The sequence below is a fragment of the Chrysoperla carnea genome, chromosome 3 (genome assembly GCF_905475395.1).
Source record: "Chrysoperla carnea chromosome 3, inChrCarn1.1, whole genome shotgun sequence".
NCBI lineage: Eukaryota > Metazoa > Arthropoda > Insecta > Neuroptera > Chrysopidae > Chrysoperla > Chrysoperla carnea.
The window spans coordinates 85,836,933-85,864,575 of record NC_058339.1 but is presented as its reverse complement, the minus strand read 5'-3'; the positions used below and the strand labels follow the sequence as shown (position 1 = coordinate 85,864,575).

General features: G+C 27.7%; 1 protein-coding gene across 9 annotated transcripts in view; it reads right to left on the bottom strand.

Moving 5' to 3' along the window:
• Window positions 1–27,643, bottom strand: part of LOC123297011 (serine/threonine-protein kinase tousled-like 2) — a 271,600-nt gene that overhangs the window by 22,952 nt on the left and 221,005 nt on the right. Inside the window, exon 1 of one of the 9 annotated variants that reach the window (XM_044878771.1) lies at window positions 6,836–6,856. The exons of the other annotated variants lie outside the window; for them this stretch is intronic. The gene's annotated coding sequence lies outside the window, so the exon portion shown is untranslated. Of the gene's footprint in view, window positions 1–6,835; window positions 6,857–27,643 lie in introns of those variants that run through there. 9 annotated transcript variants of the gene reach the window in all.

Sequence of the window (27,643 nt, the reverse complement as noted above, 5' to 3'; positions counted from 1 at the left end):
TTATTCGAGTCTAACATTTTCGATAAAACTGAGGATAATTCTGACGAAAAAAATATAAAAATTAATTACACTTGATGGTGGGATATTTAGATTTTGAAATATCGTGCAAAATCTAATCCAAAGTGCGATTTCTTGAATCTGTTTCAGCAAATTTCTCAGAAAATATTTTTTAATAGAGGAAATAATTAAATTTCTGTAACAATTAGGTGCATATTACTGAAGATTATTGAAAAATCAGACACAGATTTGTTCCATCGTCACCCTGAGAATTATTCTCTCAGCCAATAAATAGAATTTCTGAATATTTTTTTACTATATATTTTGTAGAAACAAAGACAGTAAAATTAAAAAAATAAAACAGATACTCAGAAAACTTATATTTGGATAAAAATTGTAGCCCAACTGGTACAACAGTAGGATTTATGTATTTTTTTTATAGTGAACTCACATAGGGTTGAAGAAGTACGTCTGCAGCATCTGAAAGCGTTTGTCCCTACTAGATTGTATTTATTTCCGAAAAAAGTTGCGAATGTTGTTGATTTTAAAATCAATTTAAGATAACTTTTAGAAAATCTTTTTCCGTGTCCTCTTGGAAATATAAATTTGTTACCACTGCGTCAGATACTATTCTAATAATTGTAAATAAATCATCAGATACTATGGTAAAACAAATTTTCAAATAATTTTAGTGTGGCTGACAGAAATTAGATTGTTTTACTGGACCGGATTGTTTTACCTAGCGTTAGTTAACCCCACCCACCCTCAGATGTAAGACGTATTTCATTCCTACTTAAGTTCAATAAGGAAAGAAATATTCGAACTCTTAAAAAAATTGCCAGACTCTCGCCTTTGGTATAAATTGAATAAAAATAATAATTATATTAATCTTACCAATTTACAGCAAAATAATGAACATTACTTCAGTAAGTATAACTAATAAAAAAGAAGAAAAAACAATCATAATCGTAATGAAATAATAAGTAATTTCAACATTTCAAAATGGTCGATGGATGATGTCGGTTCGTTCAATAACCGTTAAAATGAACTTACTGTAGTGAAATTGAAGAATATATGATGATGTTTGTAACATTTATGTATTTTATAATTTTTTACAAACACAGTTATGATATGAGAAAAGAACTTGTGTTCTTGGTATTTGGTGGTAACAAAGACTAGTTTTTGTACCATTTAAAAAAAAATGTTTTTAATATAATGAATAGGGTTGGAATTATACCATTGTGGGGTAGTAATAAATAATGAAAAGGCCAGGTAGTAAATCAAACAATTAGGTTATACAGTTTTATCAAAAAAAAAATTAATTCATTCATATTTGGTCTATTTTTTTTTGGTTATTTGGTTACTTATGGATGTCAACAAAATCAATATTTTTGATTAATTTAATGTTTATAATTTAATATTTAGTTAATTAATCATATTATTTTCTCCATGACTCTAAATTTTCTTATATTTCACAATTTGGTATTCAAACTTACCCAAATAAGAAATTTAACTTTTGATTATCAAGTTCTTAAAAAAATTTTCTGAGCAACTTTTTTTAAGAATATTGTTTTTTGACATCTCTAACAATCTCTGACGCTAGGAAAAATATTAAGAATTGGCTCCGTTTGTCAATTTGTAGTTGATTGAGTTTAAATTGATTTCGGTTCAGTATCTTAAAAAATATGACCCATCATCCTGTATGACTGTGCAAAATTTCAAATCGATATTCCAATAAACAACGAAAATATGAGGATGTCTTCATCTTAAATGCGATACACTGTATTAATACGGTATGATGCTCAAATTTCATTCGACTTTTATTGGCTGTTGAATATTACAACAGTATTTTTTTATTAACAAATTTTTGGATGTCGATAAAAGTCAGTAATTTCAACGAGTTCCAAACAATTTTGCATGAATTATCATCGTGAGACTGCGCTTGCGGTTGAACCACCATTGAAACTCAAAAACTATACAGAGCTTTGTTCGACTCAAAATTCATATTATCGAAATTATTTCTTTAATTTTTTTATTTTATTTTCGGTCGGCCATGAATTGTCGGTACTGTTTAAAGTTTTAAAATAAATATGACTTCCTTTTTCTGTTAGCATGATGCTACGTCATATTTTTACTTAAAATGGCACCATTTTATAATAGTATTAATGCTATATTATTAATAATAATAATAATAATAATGAATATATTTGTTTTTAAAAACTTATTCTAAAATAAAAATATATATAGCATCTATTGTTTCATAAGAATTCATAAATAAATCATGTTTTGAAAGTAACTCGTTAATAAGAATTGTTTGTATATTTTTATTGTTTTATGTATAAAATTATTGTAAATGATATTTTATTTTGATATGTTGAAAAACTCAAAACTATTGTGTGTGAGTGAATAGTTGTGATGGATATTTATTTATTTATTTTTTTTTAATAATATTCAATTGATTTCTGTTCAAATCATCAAGAAAACATTTATTTATAATTGTTTTTATTATAAACCCTTATTTTATTCAACGGGTGTTTATCTGATCTTAATATGCACAATTTACTTCGTAAATATTAAGGCGTCTTTGATCAGAATGCATCATAGAGATCAGAGGTCATTATTTTTTTATTAAATAAATTATTGAATTCAGTAATAAATTGTGTTTTCTAAAACTGGGCTTCTGAGAATTATTTTTACACTGCCAAAATTCTATTTATTTATGGTTTCCACAAGAATATTCTTTCAATTCCCAATTTTCCTTATTTTCCAATGTAATTTATTAAACTTTTCTCTAATTTGTTAGAAAAAAGCATACAAATCAAGATCCAACTCACGTAATGCGAGAATTTTTAAAAACGTGCGACTGCTCGAAGTCATTATTGTAAAACTCGAGTTCGACCATTTTCAAAATTAATTAAATATTCAGTTATCTGTATAGATTACAAGTTAATAGAAAATTTCAGAAGAGTCAGGTCAGTGGACGCAGAATGGAAGTTTCGTACAACAATTGTTAAATAAATAAAGAATTTTCAATTTGTGATATTTTTAAAATTACTCCAGATATCGAAAAATTTTATTCTTACTTTTCGTCTAATATTGTCAAGTTATAACATAATTAACAAAATTGAAAAAAGATAATTTTTAAATTTGTGTCCCCACTAACGTGCTCATACATTACCCTAATTAATCGGCCACAAGGATTTTTTTAAAAATAATTTGTTAAGGTTTTATCTTTAATTTAAATAGTTTTCTTATAGGTTACTTCGACTAGTGTTTTAGAAATCTATGAAAACATATCATCCATCTACCGGTTTCCCATAAGATCAATGTTAAATACAGTGCAACCTCGATATAACAAATCTGAAGGGAACCAGTAAATATTCGTTATATCAAGTAATTCATTAAACTGAGGTTTGTAATATTGAGGTTAAGTTGGTCTAAAATTCGTTATAAAGAGGAAAAAAGTGTCGGAACCTCTCGCGACATGAATTACATACTATGGAGCATACTAACTGTCATATATTGGTGGGACTTTATACGTTATATAAAGGTTTTGAATTGACGAATTTCGTTATTTAGAGGTATTTAAATTTTTTATTATAGTTGAAAATTCGTTATAAAGAGATATTCGCAAAAAATATTCGAAATGTAGAGGTATATTTTATATTGACTCTTATGGGCAATTCAAGGGGATTGCGAAAAATTTGTTAAATCGAGGAATTCGTTATATTGAGGTTCGTTATATTAAGGTTGCACTGTATGAATAAAATTTTGCATTCATTTGACATTTGCTCATGAATATTTTGCAGGGTATCCTACGAAATCCAAAAAGCCTTACTTTTATTTTAAAGATAGCTCTAATTATATTCCTACACGGAGATCAATATTTTTTGCCATACGGAAACCAAGGCTATTAAGTTTTGAAACTCAAACACCTTGTTATACTTTCAAACAAAACAGATATGCTCTTAATTTTTGTAATTTCGGCAAAAAAATGGTAATACATTAAAAAAAATTTTTAAAAACCAATATTATTATTTATTATGACTATTATTTCATAAAATGGCACCATTTTAAGTATAATAATAAATATGTGATTGTGACGTGGTATCATGGTAGCAAGCAGCATATTTCTTTATTCAGGAAGTAATATCTATCTCTATCATTGGCTGTTAAGTTGTTGTTTGTCTGTCTGTAGGTCTGTACACATCATTCACATCATCAACAAACAACATCATATCAACCATATTATTATTTTTTTTTTAAATTTATTATTTAATGTTAATTATGAAATGTTAATGTAATTTAATGATTAAAATGGAAATTATTACAAATAAATTTTGAAATATTTAAGTTATTTTTAAAACATTTAATTTATTATCTAATTACAATATTAGTTAGTTAGAGTTACCCGTGTTTTTATAATTAATAAACTGATAATATAATGTTTTAATGTAATATTTATTTCATTTTTTGAAATTATATTGTTTTTAGGCAGGATATAATGCAAATTGATAAACTATCAATCCATTGGGATAATCTCGTTTTGTTAAAACATACCATGATGGTATTAAATTGGGAAAATTTCATTATTTCATTGAATAGTTTGAAATTGATTAAAGATACCTATAGTGGCAAATTTACGTTCGTGAAACAAAAAAAAAAAAAAAAAATCTTTAGAAAATTTAAATTTAGTTGTTGTTTGAAGTACGGATAAAATTTTAATCTTTAAATGACATATTATCTGTTATTTTTGGCCAAGGTTGAATTTTTATAATAGTTTCTCCTCTGTCTTGAAATAATACTATTATTGAAGTGAGAAATTCTCAAACTAATCAGTCAAAAAGACATTTTGAATTTCACGAATACTACTACTGATAACTGAGAGTTGCAACTCGCCAACTGGCGATAATAATTCGTACTAGTCAAAATCAGAAAAAGACCCGAATTCAGTAGTTACAATTTTCTACCACCAGATGGCAATACTTATAATTATCATTTTTTAAGGCCAATAAGAATATCTAAATTAAAATCAGATAAATCCCACCGTCAAATGGCGATAAAAATTTGTAGTATTAACAGGAAGTGAATCGCTTTTTAAGTAGTTCCAATTTAGACCACCTGATTACTTACCATATATCAATATGTTTTTTTAATTGGAAATAGTGCGACTCTGTTTACTTTGAACTCGTATTTTAATGAAGGGTCAGAATCGGATTCGGAAAAATTGACAAACGTAGGCTCAAAAAAAAAAACGCTTTTTTTTCGAAACGATTCATTTGATCTTAAAAATAAGGAACAGATACTAATACGTATTTTTGAGCATGAAAGTAACCCAAGGTCCGACAACTTGAAAATGACGAATATATTTTCTTTGCATATGCTTCATATAATGAAATTAAGTGGTTTGGTTCAACCAGGAGTCTTAAAGTTCTGTTATCATTTGAGATCAATGTTTTTCTCTTCTATTAAAGGCTCCAAGCCAAATTCAGGTTCAATTCTCAATATTTTAAAATTATATTGTAAAACACTGGTACATTATTATTATTCGTTTCAATTGATCTTTATCTGGTCTAATTTTATATACAGTGTGTCTAAACTAAAACGGTACCATATGGTACCATATGGTACCATATGGGAATTTTTTATTATTTACTGAAAAAAGTTTTCCATATGGCGCCTACTTAATTGAACACATTGTGTATTATTGGAAAAATTAAAAAGTATCTTTGTCTTCCCTACTTCCCTACAGGCGGAAAGTGTCAACTTTCGTCTCGCTGTGGCAAAGGACGTTGCCGCTTCCCGACTCCGTCGAGCAGAAAGAAAGTATACACACCACGAGGGCAAGTAAAGAATATCTGGACTTCGCTTCCTAGATGTGTAATATAATATTTGATATTTCAACGTGGATTTCGCGTTATACTCTATTATATGAAGCAGTATTGTATTATTTGAATAAATGAACATTTACCAGTGTAAATATTCATTAATTTCCTCTGTTTGAGTGTGCGCAAATACTTAAAAAATTAACTGATATACTTTCAAATAGGTTTTAAAAAGCTAAGCTATTTGTTTTAAAACAACAAATAAAAAAATATCTATCAAAATTTATGGAATTGATATCACACACATACACTTACACACAGTCAACGTACGGTAAAAATAAAAATCAAGTAACGGTATTAAAAAAATACATTATTTCATAATTTTATTTAACCTTCAGTTTAAGAGAGTATTTTTATCGTTTAAGTTAATTAATTTACACAATTTATTGTAAAAACTCTAGAAAAAAAAACCATTTTTTACTAAAAAATATATTAAAAATGTTTGATGGAATGTTAAAATACGAGTTTAATGGATTGTTGGATGGAGAGAAAAATCGATTACGGAAATAAACGAAGACATTCATATAAATAGATAGGTTTTAATCTCAAAAAATTCACAGTCTAGTCTGAATGCCAATGTTATCAATGCAGTTGAATCGCGGTAATCCGGTGCCCTTTTAAAATCCGACACACCTTTAACAGTCAATACAATGCAGATTTATTATAAATACATGAATGTTTCGTGTCTGAAGCTAGAAAAGTATAGAAAAATTTTCACTTTGAGATGTAAATTATCGGATTAAAAGGTACTCTTTGGCAAAAATTTCCAGAATACGAGGGCTATGTGGTAGTAGATATTAGTCAAGACAAATTTGATAATTCGACAAGCTTTGCAAAACGTTCATTGCCGGATTACCGCGGTTCCACTGTAGTTGAAAATTTGTTGTTTAAACAAATCTTATAATAATGAGTGTTTAGAAACGTGAAAGGTGGTTTTCGAAATTTGTACTTACATGATTACGAATCGTTATAAAAGAAGTCGAAATAGTTGTATTAGGAATACATACCTGAAACAAAAAAAAAATTATTTACTTTAAACATATGAAATGGAGTAACACTTATGATCAAAAAGTTTGGTATCAATTTTGCGCCAAATTTTAAATTTAAAAGTAAAAAAAGATTTTGAAGAAAAACAAACCTATTGCCAATTTTCATATAAGAATTCACTTGTCATGCATTAAGGATCTAACCATATTTTTAATGGTTAGATCCTTAAAGAATATGTCCTTAAACGAATTTTCTAAAATTCCAGTTATTTTCGGAGATACAGCTGATTTTCAGGTAATGAATTTCGAGTTGATCTCTCTGAACTGTTGCTTCAAAAGAAGATAAAAGAGCTCGAGTTAACAGAAATAACTTTGCAAGACATTGAATATGGAGTAGAAGAAGTGAGTAATATTATTATTCGAGTTACTCTACCGAAATTGTCTCTCAAACTCAAAACGCGTTGTTCTTGAAACTACATTTTTCGAGATCACCAGTTCTATTCGACCGATTCCTTTGAAATTTTATGAGAATTTTCTTTATAAATCTATCCATAAATATAATATGAATACTCTTTTTTCGTGTAGCAAAAAATCGCAAGCAAATAAAACGATTCATTATTATTATATTATATTAAAAACGAGTAATGTACATATTTTATACTTGAAATAAATAATTCTTCATACACGACATGACATGATGATAACTCTAAAAAGAGTTAAGTTTCTTCTTTCTCATATAATATGCGAAATGAAGATGTGATAAGTTGATTCGCGGGGCGTATTTATTATTAGGATAGATCACCATTCAGATTGTTTTGTATAAATACATATATATATACATATATAAAATATAATAGTATTCACTTTGTTGGTTGTTGATCTATTGACCTCAAGAAGAGACGAAGACGAAGACGAACTAACTTACAAAGTGAACTGCCCTGCTAAATGAACTGAACTTTATAAATAAGGTAAAAAATTATAATATGCAAGAATTAGGGTCAATACCCTATGTTTATAATACATATAATATTATTAAATATTGTATTATTTATTATTATAATATTTATATTATTGAAATGTTGGTAATACTGAAATTCAATTATTTTATATACATTATACATTCTTACTTTACTTACTATTTGCTTGTTTGACCTCCGTGAACTTGGCATACGACTTGGGAATATCATGAAAATTTTAACATGAAAAAATTGTACCAAAATAGTACCTAATTGTACCACCAAGCAAAAAAATTGTACCTTTCTAATAACCCCGAAAATTGAGTTCGAAAAAATGAGCCGCACCCCACTTTTTCGGAGGTGAAATTTGAATGTGCCAAAAAATTGTACCCACAATGGAAATAATCGTACCACAAAAAAAAATTTTCCGACTCTCCGAATAACCTAGAAAATTGATATCGAAAATTTTTATATCATATTCACAATCGTAGAGATTATTCTGGAGGGCATATGTAAGGTCAATATATAATACTCATACAGTATTTTTGATTGATATACACGTAGCAAATTAAACATCTCAAATTATCCCGAAAATCGACTTCGAAAAGGAGCCCCAAGCACTTGTTCGGAAGTTCAATTCGAATGTGCCAAAAAATTGTACCCAAAACAAAAATAATTGTGCCACAAGAAAAAATTTTTCAACTTTTCGAATAACCCAGAAAATTGATATCGAAACTTTTTTATAATATTAACAATTGCTGACACTGTTCCATGTTTTTTTAAAGGGTCAAAATATTACACCCGAAACAAAAAGAAAATAAACATCCAACATTGTACCCCTCAAATAAGGCAGAAAACTAAGTTTTTCTATTGCTGACACTGCCATTCTCGACTTTCCCCATGCGGTGGGAATATTCTGTTATAGCCAAAATATTATGTCTATAGAGTTCTATTGTTTGGTATCAATAACGAAAATTGTACCTCCTTAATAAGGGAGAAAACTAAGATTTTCTATTTCTGACACTACAGTTCTTGACTTTCCCAAGGCTCCGGAAAAATTCTGTTGTAGCCAAAATATTGCTTCTATAGAGTACTATTGCTTGGTATCAATAACAAAAATTGTACCTCTTAAATAAGGGAGAAAATTAAGATTTTCTATTTCTGACACTACAGTTCTTGACTTTCCCAAGGCTTCGGGAAAATTATGTTATGGCCAAAATATTGCGTCTATAGAGTACTATTGCTTGGTATCAATAACAAAAAGTGTACCTGCTTAATAAGGGAAAAAACTAAGATTTTCTATTCCTGACACTACACTTCTCAACTTTCCCAAGGCTCCGGGAAAATTCTGTTAAAGCCAAAATATTGCGTCTATAGAGTACTATTGCTTGGTATCGATAACAATAATTGTACCTCTTAAATAAGGGAGAAAACTAAGGTTTTCTATTCCTGACACTATAATTCTCGACTTTCCCAAGGCTCCGGAAAAATTCTGTTATGGCCAAAATATTATCTCTATAAAGTTCTATTGCTGGGTATCAATAACAAAAATTGTACCTCCTTAATAAGGGAGAAAACAAAGATTTTCTATTTCTAACACTACACTTCTCGACTTTTCCAAGACTCCGGGAAAATTCTGTTGTAGCCAAAATATTGCGTCTATAGAGTACTATTGCTTGGTATCAATAACAAAAATTGTACCTCTTAAATAAGGGAGAAAACTAAGATTTTCTATTCCTGACACTATACTTCTCGACTTTCCCAAGGCTCCAGAAAAATTCTGTTATGGCCAAAATATTATGTCTATAAAGTACTATTGCTGGATATCAATAACAAAAATTGTACCTTCTTAATAAGGGAGAAAACTAAGATTTTCTATTCCTGACACTACACTTCTCAACTTTCCCAAGGCTCCGGGAAAATTTTGTTAAAGCCAAAATATTGCGTCTATAGAGTACTATTGCTTGGTATCGATAACAATAATTGTACCTCTTAAATAAGGGAGAAAACTAAGATTTTCTATTCCTGACACTATACTTCTCGACTTCCCAAGGCTCCGGAAAAATTCAGTTATGGCCAAAATATTATCTCTATAAAGTTCTATTGCTGGGTATCAATAACAAAAATTGTACCTCCTTAATAAGGGAGAAAACAAAGATTTTCTATTTCTAACACTACACTTCTCGACTTTTCCAAGACTCCGGGAAAATTCTGTTGTAGCCAAAATATTACATCTATAGAGTACTATTGCTCGGTATCAATAACAAAATTGTACCTCCTTAATAAGGGAGAAAACTAAGATTTTCTATTCCTGACAATACACTTCTCAACTTTCCCAAGGCTCCGGGAAAATTCTGTTGTAGCCAAAATATTGCGTCTATAGAGTACTATTGCTTGGTATCAATAACAAAAATTTTACCTCTTAAATAAGGGAGAAAACTAAGATTTTCTATTCCTGACACTATACTTCTCGACTTTCCCAAGGCTCCAGAAAAATTCTGTTATGGCCAAAATATTATGTCTATAAAGTACTATTGCTGGATATCAATAACAAAAATTTTACTCCTTAATAAGGGAGAAAACTAAGATTTTCTATTCCTAACACTACACATCTCGACTTTCCCAAGGATCTGGGAAAATTCTGTTATAGCCAAAATATTGCGTCTATAGAGTACTATTGCTTGATATCAATAACAAAAATTGTACCTCTTTACTAAGGGAGAAAACTAAGATTTCTATTCCTGACATTACACTTCTCGACTTTCCCAAGGCTTCAGGAAAATTCTGTTATGGCCAAAATATTGCGTCTATAGAGTACTATTGCTTGGTATCAATAACAAAAATTGTACCTCTTAAATAAGGGAGAAAACTAAGATTTTCTATTCCTGACACTACACTTCTCAACTTTCCCAAGGCTCCGGGAAAATTCTGTTGTAGCCAAAATATTGCGTCTATAGAGTACTATTGCTTGGTATCAATAACAAAAATTGTACCTCTTAAATAAGGGAGAAAACTAAGATTTTCTATTCCTGACACTACAGTTATTGTTTTTCCCAAGGCTCCGGAAAAATTCTGTTATGGCCAAAATATTGCGCCTATAGAGTACTATTGCTTGGTATCAATAACAAAAATTATACCTCTTAAATAAGGGAGAAAACTAAGATTTTCTATTCCTGACACTTCAGTTCTTGTTTTTCCCAAGGCTCCGGAAAAATTCTGTTATGGCCAAAATATTGCGTCTATAGAGTCCTATTGCTTGGTATCAATAACAAAAATTGTACCTCCTTAAATAAGGGAGAAAACTAAAATTTTCTATTCCTGACACTACAGTTCTTGTTTTTCCCAAGGCTCCGGAAAAATTCTGTTATGGCCAAAATATTGCGTCTATAGAGTACTATTGCTTGGTATCAATAACAAAAATTGTACTTCCCTAATAAGGAAGAAAACGAAAGATTTTATGTTTCTGACACTACACTTCTCGACTTTCCCAAAGCTCCGGAATATTCTGTTTTGGCCAAAATATTAAATCTATAGAGTACTGGTGCTTGGTGTCAATAACAAAAATGGTACTTCTCAAATAAGTGAGAAAACTGAGATTTTCTATTTCTGAGATTGACACTACACTTCTCGACTTTCCAAACTCTCCAAGAAAATTCTGTTGTTGCCAAAATATTATGTCTATAGAGTTCTATTGCTTGATTTTAATAGCTAAAATTGAACCCCTCAAATAAGTGAGAAAACTAAGATTTTCTATTTCTGACACTACACTTCTCGACTTTCCAAAGGTTCCGGGAACATTCTGTTGTAGCCAAAATATTATATCTATAGAGTACTATTGCCTGGTATAAATAACAAAAATTTTACCCTTTAATTAGCGAGAAAACTGTTATTTTTCATTTCTGACACTGCAGATCTCGACTTTCCTAGGGCTGCGGAAAAATTCTGTTTTAGCCAAAAGATTCTCAAGAAAACTTATTTTTCATTTCTGACACTGCAGATCTCGACTTTCCCAAGTCTCCGGGAAAATTCCTTGGGAAAGTCGAGAAGTGTAGTGTCAGCAATAGAAAATCTTAGTTTTCTCCCTTATTAAAGAGGTACAATTTTTGTTATTGATACCAAGCAATAGTACTCTATAGACGCAATATTTTGGCCATAACAGAATTTTTCCGGAGCCTTGGGAAAAACAAGAACTGTAGTGTCAGGAATAGAAAATCTTAGGTTTCTCCCTTATTTAAGAGGTACAATTTTTGTTATTGATACCAAGCAATGGTACTTTATAGACACAATATTTTGGCTACAACAGAATTTTCCCGGAGCCTTGGGAAAGTTGAGTAGTGTAGTGTCAGGAATAGAAAAACTTAGTTTTCTCCCTTATTTAGGAGGTACAATTTTTGTTATTGATACCAAGCAATAGTTTTCTTTAGACGCAATATTTTGGCTGTAACGGAATTTTCCCCGAGCCTTGGGAAAGTCGAGAAGTGTAGTGTCAGCAATAGAAAAACTTAGTTTTCAGCCTTATGTGATTGGTACAATGTTTGTTGTTTATGTTCTTTTTGTTTCAGGTGTAAAATTTTGACCTTTAAAAAAAACATGGAAAAGTGTCAGCCATTGTTAATATTATATAACAAGTTTCGATACCAATTTTCTAGGTTATTCGAAGAGTTGAGAAATTATTTCGTATGGCACAATTATTTTCGTTTTGGGTACAATTTTTTGGCACATTCGAATTGAACTTCCGAACAAGTGCTTGGGGCTCATTTTCGAAGTCGATTTTCGGGATAATTTGAGATGTTTAATTTGCTACGTGTATATCAATCAAAAATACTGTATGAGTATTATATATTGACCTTACATATGCCCTCCAGAATAATCTCTACGATTGTGAATATGATATAAAAATTTTCGATATCAATTTTCTAGGTTATTCGGAGAGTCGGAAAATTTTTTTTTGTGGTACAATTATTTCCATTGTGGGTACAATTTTTTGGCACATTCAAATTTCACCTCCGAAAAAGTGGGGTGCGGCTCATTTTTTCGAACTCAATTTTCGGGGTTATTAGAAAGGTACAATTTTTTTGCTTGGTGGTACAATTAGGTACTATTTTGGTACAATTTTTTCATGTTAAAATTTTCATGATATTCCCAAGTCGTATGCCAAGTTCACGGAGGTGCTTGTTTGTTCGCTTCGTATTTTTAAATGAATACTTTTTAAATGACATGCTTTATGTTAATGATATACGAATCATTCAAGATGGAATCTATGTTATTTTTATCTTTTGTTTTTGAATTAAGAGTGTATAGCAGTGTTGACGTTCAAAGTTAACTAATTTTTTTTAAAATTTGTTTAAAAGACCATATTCTAGGATAAGGCACGTAAAAAAATTAATGAAAACTAACTTTCTGGCGTGGTAAATAGAATCCTGAGTCGATGTAGAGCATTTTCTCTCATTAGACGATCATTGCGAGACATAGGTAAAAGTGGAAATAAAATGAGTAAAAATTGAAAAATGCACATATGGCCACTTTCAAGGCTGAATAAAATGCTAAAATATGAAATTTTCACTTTTCTAAAAGCACTACGATTATAAATTTTACTCTATTGCCTTGAAATTCGGATATGTTATCTCAGACTTTTTTAATTTTCTTCTAACAAGATAAATATTTATAAATTTTATAATCTTTTTTGAGTAACCTTGTTAAAATTATTTATAATTATTAAATTACACAAAATATTCAATAGAAATTTCTATCTCTAACGGTTTCACAGATGGGTTCCATCAACATCTCATAAAAATTTCAAATCGCTATCTCCTTTCATTGCTTTTCTTTAAGCTTACTTATTATCTTAAGGTTAGTTAATCCATTAAAAAATTAACACAACACAACGCAGTAACTAACGTAAAAAATGAAATATGATTATGAAGATCTCTTAAATGTATGAAAAATATAATTAATAATATTATTTTCCCAATAATTACAATAATTACATGTTGGTTTCTTATGTAGATATTAGTATATTACTATTATTATAGAGATAAGCAACTTAGTACCGTACAATTTTTCTAACCATATATCATTATTTTATGCGTTAATATAAATTTCTCATTAAAATTACATTAAAATAAGTATGAAGTATTTACTTACTACTGAATATAAAAAATACATTATATTACCGGGTGATTGTAAGATTTTGAGTCTAATAGTTGAGAATCAATATACAGGATCAAATTAAAATGACTTAAACAAAAGATTCAGAACAAATTCGCTAGAATCAGAAAAATTGTTTTGATAAAAGGACAATAGAAGTTATTCGTCTGTATTAATAACTTTAAAACTCCGGTAAATTTTCAAGATCATTTGAAGATCAAAGTTAAATGACCTTAAAACTAAAATTTAAGGTCACGGGTACAGGGAAAGTCATGGACACATGATCATTAAGTCATTTTTGGTTATATAAATCTCACTCAGATCCTTTTTCTGTTTACTAAGAAATTAAATAATTCTAATCTAAAAGCTGAATTATTAATTTTCATTAATCATAATTCGATACAAAAAAAAAAAAAAAGAAAAAAAGATTATAAAAATAATAATTAACCAATTATTCGAATAGAGAACAAATTTTTTTCATATTTATATGGGGTACTGACATAAATCGTGTATTTGTTTCTGAAATTGAAATAAATTTTTATTTATTTCATTAAAATTTAATTGAAAAATTTAATAATGTTTCTCTTGTGTCAGTTTAAAACACTATTAAAATATGATATTTGTGTTGCTTTTTTTTTTATCTGGAGGATAATATTTACACAGAATAAAAATAATCAGTGATATAGCAAATAAAATATTTCATACTAATTAATTATTACTCAATTGTTCTACTTTTTATAAACTTATGTATGTCTAACAATACTTGCGCCTTAGAAAACATATTACTCATTTTACTCTACACATATTCTCATTTTATTACAAAGCAAAAGATATTTGTAAGATCTGAAACCGGTCGTGTTATTTCAGTTATTTGAGAAAGAGACATTTTTTCGCATTTCTTTTCAATTATTTTCTTATTTGAAAGTCTTCCTCACAAAATATTTATCAATTCTAAGCTTATCTGGTATTCACTTGTATTTAATAAATATTAAACGATTTCCACGCAATAAATGTTGCAGATTACACCTCTAATCATATTCATAATGTCACAAATTTAAAATGATAAAATTACATAGAAATATAGTTTTATGAATGTGGTTCAAACAAACCATTATGTACAGTCAGTACAGTAGCCTAGACATGAGCGCTATAACTATACGTGTTTATAAATTTTAATATCAATAATATTCAATGGCAAGGCAATAATATAATAATAATGTGTGCAGAATCACCACTGTATGTTGTATTATATTTTATTATACAGCTTGTATTTTCATATATATTTTATTACAAATGCGTATTTAACCCCTTAGCTCCTGGCGGTTTTATTAACATACACCACTTTTAATATTCTTATATTCCCGCCAAAGAAAAATACAAATGTTTAAACTATTAATGAAAATGATAGCGCACAATATCTGAAACATCATAAAAAAGCATTGATATTCCATAAGACAGGGCAAAAATAAAATAGTTACATTAAATTGGTTAGGTTTAAAACATAATGGGGAGAGGGCATTTTTTTCATTTTATTTAATATTTGAGTGGGTATCATTGATTGATTTGGGGAGGGTATCAGTTTAAAAGCTACCCTAACTATGGGGGGGGGTGGTCGCAAGCTAAGTAATTTTCTTTATATATTTCTTTTGACACAAACAAATAATTTGCAGTATAAGTTGTAATATTTAATTTCAAACATATATTAGGCATTTTTGTATTTTATGAATGTCATATTCTTACACATGGGGGGGGGGGGGGGTTGGGTTATCTTAAACTTTAGAAACGCGGTTTTAGAGGGTTACAATGACAAGACCTGGCAATTACTACTCTCTCAACAATTTAAATCAAAGTTTAAACCTTAATAAATTATTGAAAACAGAAAAAGGTCGTTGTGTCCGACTAATTAAGGATGTATGCGCACGGCAGTGTGGATTTTATATACTTTATTTTATATATTTTTATGTTATAATTTTTTGACAAAAAGTAAGAATAAAATTTTTGATATCTGGACTAATTTTTAAAATATCTAAAATTTTGTTCTTATTTTTCGTTTACATTCACGAAGTTAACAAAATTCATCATCAGAGTTGAAAATAAGGTACAAATAATTTCAAACTTGCCTTGGCGCTCGTACTACCTTAATATATATAATAATATTGTATGATGTTGGATGTTGATGTGAGTTTATAACGGCCGTAAATGCAATTGTGTGTGAGTCTGTTGGTTTGGTTGTGTGTTATTTTGAATGCTCATAAAATCGTTGTTAATAGTAATCATAATCACAGTACTGATTTTATTACAGTTTCATAAACCATAACTAAATATTTACTGGTTTAATAAATTAGAAACAAATTTATTAAATATGTGAGAGAAAAATTCAATAATACCATCATTTCACCTCTAAATATTTTATTTATTATACAATTTTATTTTATTGGCTGAGTAAAATAAAATTTTAATGAATTATATAGAGCTATTTATTTTTTTATAGCTCTTATTAGTAATTAATTGATATCCGGAAGCATATAGCTCTTCCTTATTCATCATAAAGTTGGATTAAAACGGTTTTTTTAAAGAATCTCTTTCGTGTTGAGACTTATAAAGTTTAAGTTTATATACATTAAAAATATGCGATTTTGAAAATCCATTAGTTTATCACATTATGGTAGTACGAGTAACAACAGAAGTTATAGATTCAATTATTTGTACCTTATTTTCAACTCTGATGATGAATTTTGTTATAACTTCATGAATGTAGACGAAGAAAAAAATTTTTTTCCTTATATCTGCCTTGGTTTTCGAAATATCAAAAGCTAAATAATTTTAAAAAAATTCAATTTTCGGTATTTTGAAAATTACTCCGGATTTAGAAAGGTATAATTATTACTTTTCGTCTTATATTGTCAAGTTATAACTTACTATAAAAATATAATTTACTATAAGAATTGAAGAAAAAAAACATTTTTTTTAATTTGTGTTCTCTTTACCGCATCTTTATTGCATCTTTAATAAGTCGGGCACAGCGGTTTTTTTTTTTACATTAATATGTCTAGATTTTAATTCTAATTTAAATAGTATTTTTTTTATAATTTCCACCGTCTAGTTTTGGAGAAATCTATGAAAACCATCATTCATCTACCGTTTTCTCATTAGACCAATGTTAAATATGCTATTTTTTAATTTATTTATGTATATAATCAACAACCTCCCTTAAAATTTTCAGAATTGATTTAGACTTAGTCCAACTACAGATAAAGCAAAATCAAGATTTTCATTCAAAATTGCCCTGGCGCTCGTACGTCCTAAACTTGCACAAAAAACTTTTTATAAAAAGTTACATAAATTAATTCCATATATCCTAAATATTTTAAGTATTTTATGATTTAAAAAAAATAACTTGGAAAAGGCTATGAGTTTTGGTTCTACAGCTTTTCCAAAACACACATTTCTCTGCCCCACTCTGTACATTAAAATTAAATATTTTTCGCTAATAACAGTTTAAAAGATTAGAATCTTTTGAATCACCTAATACAATAACAAGTAAAATTTCAATTTATCTAAAACAGTATATTCAATTCAACAACACAAAACTATGATAAATAAAATTACTTGCGTAGTAGGAAATGCGCATGATTAATAAATTATATACTTTACAACAAAAATAAAATCTTATTTACAATTACATATTGCAATACATAGACAAGTTTTCATTAAATAAAATATATAAAAATTGTAATTACATTTAAACACATATACAAATTGACACGACGATGAAGTATGAATTATTTTACAAGAATAGTAACAACAAACTTTAGAGTTAAGCTAAGCTAAGCCAGGCTTATAATATCTTAGCTAATTATTTTGTGATGTAACAACAATAATAATGTACATATATAATTTTTTTGTATTCAATATATATACTTATTAAGTGTCTGATATACAGTTACTTTTCTCAATCCGAGTGGGAATTAAATTTTACGTGCCTTATCAAAATAAGCGATAAAAACAATATATAATTTCGACTACCGATAAAAATTCATTCAGGTTTTTATCAGAAATCAAGAAGATAAAAGTGAAGAAATGCCGGATGAATGTAATTATCTTGCAAAAATGCAAAATTTGAAATTTTACGATTAAAATTAAAAAAATTGAAATATTAAGTATGATCTTCCGATCCTATCAAAGTAAACCTGAAGAAAATAACTATATAGTTACAAAATACCCTTGACAACTCCCGAATTTCAATGTTTTTAAGGTCGCTAAATTGAAAGTTCAAGCTTATCAAGACAAAATATAAAAAGTTCGTAGAACACAAAAATGTAAAAAATAATTTTCCTACCGAATTCAATCAATCTTTCAATTCTTGTTAGCAATCACGCTTTGGTATCGACGCAAATGAAATGATTTTTAGCTAAAAATATGCTTAGCGTTGACTTCAAAGCCCAATTGCTCACATAGACCTTCCGTCGTGGGGAATAAAAGTTACACATATATGTCTCTATGCGATTCAAACTACCGTGAAGAAAACACCTCTAAATTGAAAATATTTTTTTCAGGAGTTTTCTTAAAAACTAGTAAACTGATTTTGATGAAATATGTATGACACATCCTTGCGAGTATACTATTTCAGTCGAAGTGATGTGATGGCCTCCTCCTTTTCGTACGTTAAAAATTGAGTTTTGTTTCTGGTAAAAAATGTGAAAGCAGAGAAAAATAACTGAAATGGTTTGACTCTATTTTTAAAAACTTTATACAACGATATCTTGTACAAAATGGTGTGTGTTTTCAAAAATAGACAATTCAATTCTTGCCTCATCTTATATCTGTAAAAATATTTTGAATAAAAGCCACGAGAAATGGAAGCAAAAAGTTTAGGAACAAAAGTTGTTGGAAGAATTTCTTAATAACATAAAACTGGTCGAGATGATCGCTTAACAGCTTCAAAATTTCAATTCAACGACCCAAAGAACCTAAGAAAAGTTACTGATCTTATAGCTGCTAAAGGATTGGCAGCAGTAGCTACAGTAGAAATCTGCAAGAAACTATGGCTATCAGTTTTCTGTACCGTTTCAAAATTGTAGAAAATAAATTTTACAACAAATAATTAATTGATTGTATTATTTGTGAGTCAGATATTTACGATTTTAATGTTCTAAAACAAAAAACTTAATCAATATTAGCACAATGTTAAAATTTACAAAAAACTGAACAAATTTGATTTCTATATATTCTATTAACAAATACAATAAATAACTTGGTCAGAAGGTCACTGATTTGACTTCCAAGTGTCATAATTACCACCGCTTGTTTTGATTTGAACAATAGTATTATATATTTATTGTATATAAAGTGTAATTAGTTTGTTGAACTTTAAATACTTACAAGTGTAGGAGAAAGATCTAGGACAAAACTGAACTGAACTGTGTATTAATATTAAATTTAGAGTAGAGCTATGGAACGTGGTGGTACTAAAATTTTTGTATATATGTACACTCTAATTCTAGAATATTGTATTATTTTTTGTATAATATGTATTTATAAACGTAATATGTGTTTGCAAATATTATACTACAACTATAATTTATATTTAATCAATTTTTTATAAAAGGTTTTATTTATATACAGGTTGTGTATAAAAACATTGGGACTTTAAGGTAGACTGTCCATTTTAGTAAGTTAATAAAAACTTGGTGGTATATACACAATACTTGTGACAACAGTCGTGTACATCACATACATCGCATGTATACATATACAAATTATAAACACACAGCTGCATATTTATAAATTGTTTTTGGAAGTATGTTCTTTATCGCACGATATTTGTTTGCTGGATGGGAGTTAAAATCAAAAAAACTACTATCGACATCTAGGTTACCTAGGAAACTTAAAACTTTTTCAATCGATTCAAGTTGCCAATTTTTATGTTTTATCATTTAAAAAAATTGAGTTGTGAAAGTTGTCAGAAGTTAAAGAACACAATGATAATTTAAAGTTAGTACAATGCAATTTTTATGTTATGTCATAATTAATATCCTAATCAAACCAAACGGTTTGTACTCACATATTGGATTGACTACTAAATCAGAAGTATGTCTTTTTTAAACTAATACTACAATTATTTCAAACAGTTTAAACTAAAAGTAGCTATAAAATTAAATTCTTTAAATCAAACAAGTATTTGACTTCTAAAATTAATACTTTAAATTTTCAGAAAAATATCTTTTCTAAAATTAATACTTTAAATTTTCAGAAAAACTAAAAAAAATAGTAAGCGCTACATTTACAATATACCAAGATACGAAACGAATATAGTTCCTACCGTGCGTAACACGATACCTCTGGTTTTTTGTGTGTTTATTTTTTAAAAATGTTGTCTCTTCAAAGCAAATATAGAATATGGAATTCAGAAATAGGCTTACATTTCAGAAATAGGCTAACAGCAGTGGTCTATGATATGCGTAGACCACTAAAAGTGTAGTCTTTTTTATTAGATATTTAATTCATAAACCAGATTGGTTGTAAATTACCATGTTTTCTTAATAGCATAAAAACATAATAATTTTGTAGACACTTGAAAAATTAAAACCTTCCAGTTACATAAATTACTCTTTCTAAAAATTGTATTTTTTCAGGTATTATAATTATGGACAAAAATTAAATTAAAAATAAAATCGAAAAAAATTTAAAAATGAATGATTAATTGACATGTCAGCTTTATAGATTGAATTTAAATAAATTCAAATTATTTAAAACCACTTTAAAGACAGAAATTTGTTAAAAAATTATAAATCAAATCATCTCTTTTGATAAATCGATACCCATTAATTTAAATATTTAGAGAATTAAATGTGTACGCGAATTCATTCAAACTTGAGTGTATTTTTTTATTAATTTATAATTTAATTAAACACAACTTGTTTTTACTTCATGAATATGCAAATGAAATTTGTTTTATGTTTTGTAAAATAAAATCGGTGATCAAAATCATAAAGAATTTTTTATTTGTTTAATTTTCAAGTATGCCACCAAAAATGAAAAGAAACTCGTTTTTATAATTGCCATGTATAGGTTTCAAATACAAAAAATTCAATAAATTAAAAAAATAATAGTAACAAATTGAAATTAAGGTTATTCGAATTATATATTGCTTTTTTTTAACTTTTTTATGATTGTTGCTGAATTTATCTTATGTAATTTTTTATTATTTAAACACTAGCTCGACCCATGCTCCCGTAGTTACCGTAACCCGTTTTGGATATCCTGTACCCGTGGCTAAAAACAACAAACAAATTTCGTAGACAAGTGGTGAAAAAAATCAAAAGTTCTTAAATTAATGTTAGGAGAACATGTATTATAAATAGTAATTATATATCAAGAGTACTAGAAGAACATCTGTTAAAACTAACATGTTTGCCTATTAAACTTATTATTTAAATTTATATTTTTTCGTTCAAATTATTTGTCTCGCGTCCTTTTTCCTAAACGGTATATTTTTAGACTATGAGTATATTGTTCGTCAAACCTAATAAGCTTGAAAATGAGGGATAAATCATGGAGACTTTGATAAAAGAATAAGGAAAGAGTAGGGCAACAGAAAAAAACTTGCTAGAGTAATAATATATAAGATAAACCAATGATGGAAGAACTGGTTTACTTATTTTGGCAAAGATAAGGACCCATCTTGTAAACCGTTAGAGATAGAACAAAAGTTTAAATGCAAAAAATGTTCCTTATGTAAAATTAAACAACTTTTGTTTGAAACATTTTTTCGTAAACATCACTGTTTACCCGTGAGGGCGCCAATTAGGCGGAAATTTTATAATATGTACTATACTTGATTATCAGTTATGTATGTGTCACATGTTTGTATGTGTAATGTGATAAAGAAATCAACACTGACTATACATGGTATTTGAACAATTATCTCAGTCAATTGTTTGTTTTCACTTGTTTTTAATTAATTTATTTTTAGAATTTGTGAAGGTAGTGATGTCCTTATTAAGTGTTAAAGTGCACACATCAGATTGAATTGGATTGAATACTTATTATGAACTAATAATTCCACATCCATGTACAATATAAAATCTGAATTACTCCATTTTTTTTCTACCCAAGGTGTTAGTACTCGAAGTACCTTAATTAAAAAATCAACAGAATAGTAACAAATAATATTGATTGAATATTATTTTAAAATGTGAATATAACCTTGAATTTTGTATAAAAATAGATTGAAAATGTAATGAGAATTGCAAAATATTTATTAGTAATTGTGCTCATGTGGTGGGGGTGCATGGATTATCTTTGTCTCTCAATCAACTGATTCTTTTTTAAAATAAAACTTAATATATTCATGAAATAATTTTCTCCAACATTTTAAACAATTTAAAATAATATTTCCATTAAATTTGTTTTTATTTTCAATCAAAACAAAATTATTTTTTTTCAAAGAATAAAATAATTTGTTTTATATCAGATCAATTGGATCAAGTGCCGATTCCGATTATTTTTGTTTGGGTTTGAAACTTGTAAGAATTGTATCACTGCCAGTCAACAAATGAATTCATTATGAAATATCTACGAAAATCTTTAAGTTTTTTTCAATCATTTTTTACACTTGGGTTGTATATAATTATTGGTTTTTCGTCTATCATTAACTTTTCAACAAGTTTCACGTCTATAATATGATAAATCATCAAATAATAATTAATTTTTGAATTGAAATAATAATAATAATGATAGTATTTAAAATAAATGTTATAAATTAAGTCCTAATATAGAAATGAAACATGATATCATCACAAAATCATGCAAAATTACTTCATGATATTCAAATTACATCCAATACTTATAAATACTTAACACTTAGCTACAAAAAAAATCCGTCGCACGTATGTGTCATTTGTGGTAATAATCGTATTATTATGGTTTAATTTATTGTCGATACGACAACATGACAGAGGTAATCGGACGACTATTTATTTATTGACTATAGTTTCATTATTTGTATTATTTAAACAATAAATGTTTTTAAAGGTGTACCTTGTTTTTATCTTATGTCATGTCGTGTTTTTTTAATGTTTCATAATCGTTTTTCATAATAGCTTCAATTACGTGTTTCAACAAGTATAATATTATGGATTTATCTCTATATTGGTAATTAAATTCTGATGACCTCGGAGATTCACTATTTTTTCCACTTAATAATAATTATTACTTTTTTTTTAACCGGGTAAAAACAAAAATTTTTTGAATTGTGAAATTGAAATAAAAAACACTGATTTCTTCTTGACTTCATTCGATTCACTCCTCAAATAAGTAGCTCAATTTTCAATTGTTATTATTGCCGAAATTTGCGTTGTTGAATACACTTTCGTTAACCAACCAGAATCGACTAGTATATATTTTTACTAATTAGTGCTGCCTAGCTGATTGATATAGCCACAATGACAGAAATGGAGTGACAAGGTCTCAATAAATGCGCATCTTTACATTTCCTTACCTATTTTTCTGCCTCTAGAAACTTCAAAATCAGAATTGAATAACAGTGAAAAGATTAACACTGATTGGTCAAGGAACATCAGTTGATCGATTTTGATTGGTTAAGGAGAAACGCGAGGTAATCAAAAAGAGAAAATAGTTTAAAATTTTCATTTTTCTTTACAAAAAACAGGAGAATAATAACGCTTACGATGATTGACCTAGAGACTAAGAGCTATTCATTAAATACGTCATGCAAAACAGAGGTGTTGTGACGAAATCCGACAAAGGAGCAGACGAATATCCTAGCAAACATGATTTTCGCAGTTCATTGCAAATTTTACTTAAATTTAACTTAACTTAGTTTTATTAAATTTTGGATTATTTATTGCGGGCGAGGGGAGCGCCTGGAAATTGTATTTCAAAATGTAAAAGGTGGTGCAGACCGCAGGTGGCAAAGAGGAGGTCAGGTTCAAAAACACGTAAATTAGCGTGAATTTCAAATGGCTTAGGGAAAATAAATAAATAAATACTTAACTTTCAAAAAAATCGCTTCGTAATATACAAAACTAACTTCTTAATTTCCTGAATATTAAAAATATATATATCTAAAAAACATAATTGCTACCAACATAAAACAACAAATATAATAAAATAACTAAACAATAGTAATAAGTTCTTTTTAGATTACAGAAATATATCTTTTTGCATATGGAAAGAAAGTAAATAATAGATTTGTGTATATTAAAAGTTTATTTTAAATTAATTGTAAAATTAAAAAAAATCTAAACGTATTTGCGGTAATATTTCATAATATTAATTTATCATCTTTTTAGTGTTTTTACAGCTTTATTACACTTTCTTCATCGTAAATAAATAATTGTGTTAAATATTCTATGTGCGATGCACTCTTGTATAAGCTTCCGAATCTGAAAATTGAGTTAATTTAACGATTAGACGAGTATTTTTTATGTTATCACTCGAAATCCTATATAAAACAAACCTTTTGGAGATATTTCGACTGTAGCTTGAGAATAACTTACCTAGTCATCAAATAAACTAGATTTTTCATTTGAGTCGTTTTTACTCTAAACATCACAAAAACATTAAATTTTGAACATTTCGACATTTGTTTAAGAATGCAGATAAAATTCCAAAAACCTGGTTTTGGTAAAATCGAAAAAATCATAAATAGTGAAGCCGTGAAGGTAAGTAAAACCCTAAGAAACATAAAAATACATTTACTGTTGGATAATTTTGAATATATTTTATGATTTTCCTTCCTTACAAAATAATTCCCAGTCAATCAAATTCTGTGATCATTTTTAACATTCTGAAATGTTTGAATCAAATGAGTTTGTTTACTCTTATAACGGGTAGTCTTTTATTTAAAATATATTATCTTATAAAATAAAAGTAGTTAATTATTTCGAGAGAACGACAAAAAAAAAAAAAAAATCTACAACGTAAAAAAAATAATTTCACGGTTTTCATTAGAAATAATTTTGTTAGTAGAATTTTTATAAAACAAATCAGTTGTAAACTTGTAATACATATAAAAAAAATTAATGTATATATTTTTTTCTCTTTTGAACTGTATTTGAAATAAATACCACCAGTAAAAAGAAAGTTCATGTTAAATGTAATTATTCTTCCTCCTTCAATTAAAACAATTGAAAAAATATATTAATTTCTTTAATTATTCGATAATATGATAATTACATAGATTAAATTGAGTGATTTTGAAATTGATTACCTCTCACTAAAGAAGAATGTGATATATACACGTAAGATATTAAAAAAAAAAAAAAAAAAAGAAGATATGCAGTCATGGGCACTGCCGACAAGTGAAAACTTTGGAATAACTGTGTTTTTTTTTTGAATTTTTAACTTAATTATAGCATGAATAATTAAAATTTTTAAAACTAGCCAATCTCAGCCACGCTTCTCTGTGACTTTGTTTGATATTAATTATCAAGGGAGTAAATAAAAATAATCTAGAAACACATTTGTGATTTTTATATGACTTTCATCCCTCTTTTCAGTTATTTTAAAATATTCGATACCGTGTGAACTTCGGTATGCAAAGTATGTATAAATACTCTTGGGTATAGATGCAACGACCTGTCAAAATTTCAAGTGAATCCAGTGACCACTTTTCGAGCTTTGTAGCCATAAACATACAGAAGCTATGTATAATGGGTATAAAAAACTATTATCAATAATAAATAGGCAACAGCACAAAGTTTTGTCAAGCGTTTCTGCCTTTCAAGTGTCCAATGTTGCTTCATTTCAGTATCGTGAAACGATTTTACACTTCAAAAGTGTATTGTAGGTTTCCAGGTTCTTTATTCTTTATTAATCTGAATTAAATGTTGAGGGAACAGTTATTACTTTGAAATTAATATTTATTGTTTTCCCTTCTGTATCAACGTACAGAAATTTTCTATTTTCAGACTTCAATAGAAATATCCAGTTTGATTAGAGAAATTGTGTGGGGCCAATATAATAAGTCTCATAATAATTAGTTCAGATTAAACATATCTGACAGAAAACAAATTTCAAAACATTTTGAATAATTATTGGGTGAAGGATTTGTTTGTGCATGAGCTAATCAATTTTGGATGCATAAATAACTTAACACAAATAATTGAATTAAAATATGAACTATTCCAAACAAATTTTTCGTAGAAATCTCATAAACTTGTCACAGTTATTTATTTTTCCAACATGAAAATGAGTTCACATGTTGTATATTTATTTAAATTAATTTATAATAAAATAATATTTAAAATACAATTAATGTCTTTAATGTCTTTTTATAATATTTAATTTGTGATACTTAAAACACAAGATTTGTTGATCCATTTCGAAAAGACATAAATTGGTTTGATCATAAACCATATCTGGTTAAATCTTAAAAGAAATTGCCGAATTTTAAAAATTATTTTGGTATATTTTCTTTAGAATAACACATTTTTTAAAGATTAACTAATAACATAATAAGTAGGTACTATTCAAAACAAAATTTATAAAATGCGTCTACGGTTGAGTTATAATTTAACAATAGTTATATTTCCACAATTGTTTCACCTAACTCATGTATATAAAAAAAATCCACTCACTCGTTCGAAGAGACAATAATAAATAATTCGATAAAAATTAGGTACTCAAAAAAATATAAATAGATTACTAAATTTTTAATTTAATGTCTTGAAACAAGTTATTCTTTTAAATTAACTTAATTTTTCAGTAACTTAAAATGTTGATCAAAATTTCGTTATAGGATATTCATAAATTTTTTATAAATAGGTGAAAAATAAACTTTGTTGGAATAATTATTATATCTGTTTCTCCTAAATCGAGTTTAACTTCTGAAAATTTCTTATTTAACCTCCATCATAAGAGAAAATTTTTTAGGTATATGTCTACTTGTTACATGGTCGGATCTTTAAAGGTGTATACCTACTTTAGAGAAAGAGAATACCTTGAAAGTTACTCTTTATAGTAGGATAAAAGTACCGGATTTTGATAATGAATTCGAAAAATTTTTTAAAATAGGTTTCTTTTGTTGTTAAAAATACAGAAAAGGAGTTTTCCGGTTACGGAACGATTATCTCTACATTGGTTTTTTTTTTGGTGAAGTTTCCTTGGATATCTCTGCTTATATTGATCGGATTGAGATGAATAAAAAAAAACAATTATTTGTTATGAATTTTTGCATCGACCTTGCCTGTTTTCGAACCCTAAACATAGCAATAACCCCAAAATCTCAAGAAAAACCAAGTAAGATGAAATTTTTAACTTTCTCTGATAACATTTCGAAAAATGAAGGAATTAAGTTGCAATTCTTGAAAAAGATGTAACTTATGGCCATAAAAAAGGTTGGTAAATTTTAGGCTGATTCCATTTTGAGAGATTTTTCTTGTAACAACTCTTACAGTTCAGGCAAATCATCGGATTTGTAGGTTTCTTCTGTAATTTCGGATAGAGTCGAAATATTACAAAAGAAAAATGCAAAAAACTCAAAAAAAATATCCAGTTTTGATTATTATAAAGTACAAAAATTGAAAATTTAGAATTTTTTTCAGATTTTGAAAAAAAAAAACTTGGTCTTTAATAATAAAAAATACGAAGTTGCCTTTGATTCAAGTTGTTTCTACCAGCCTTAATCAACTTCTATTCACCTAAA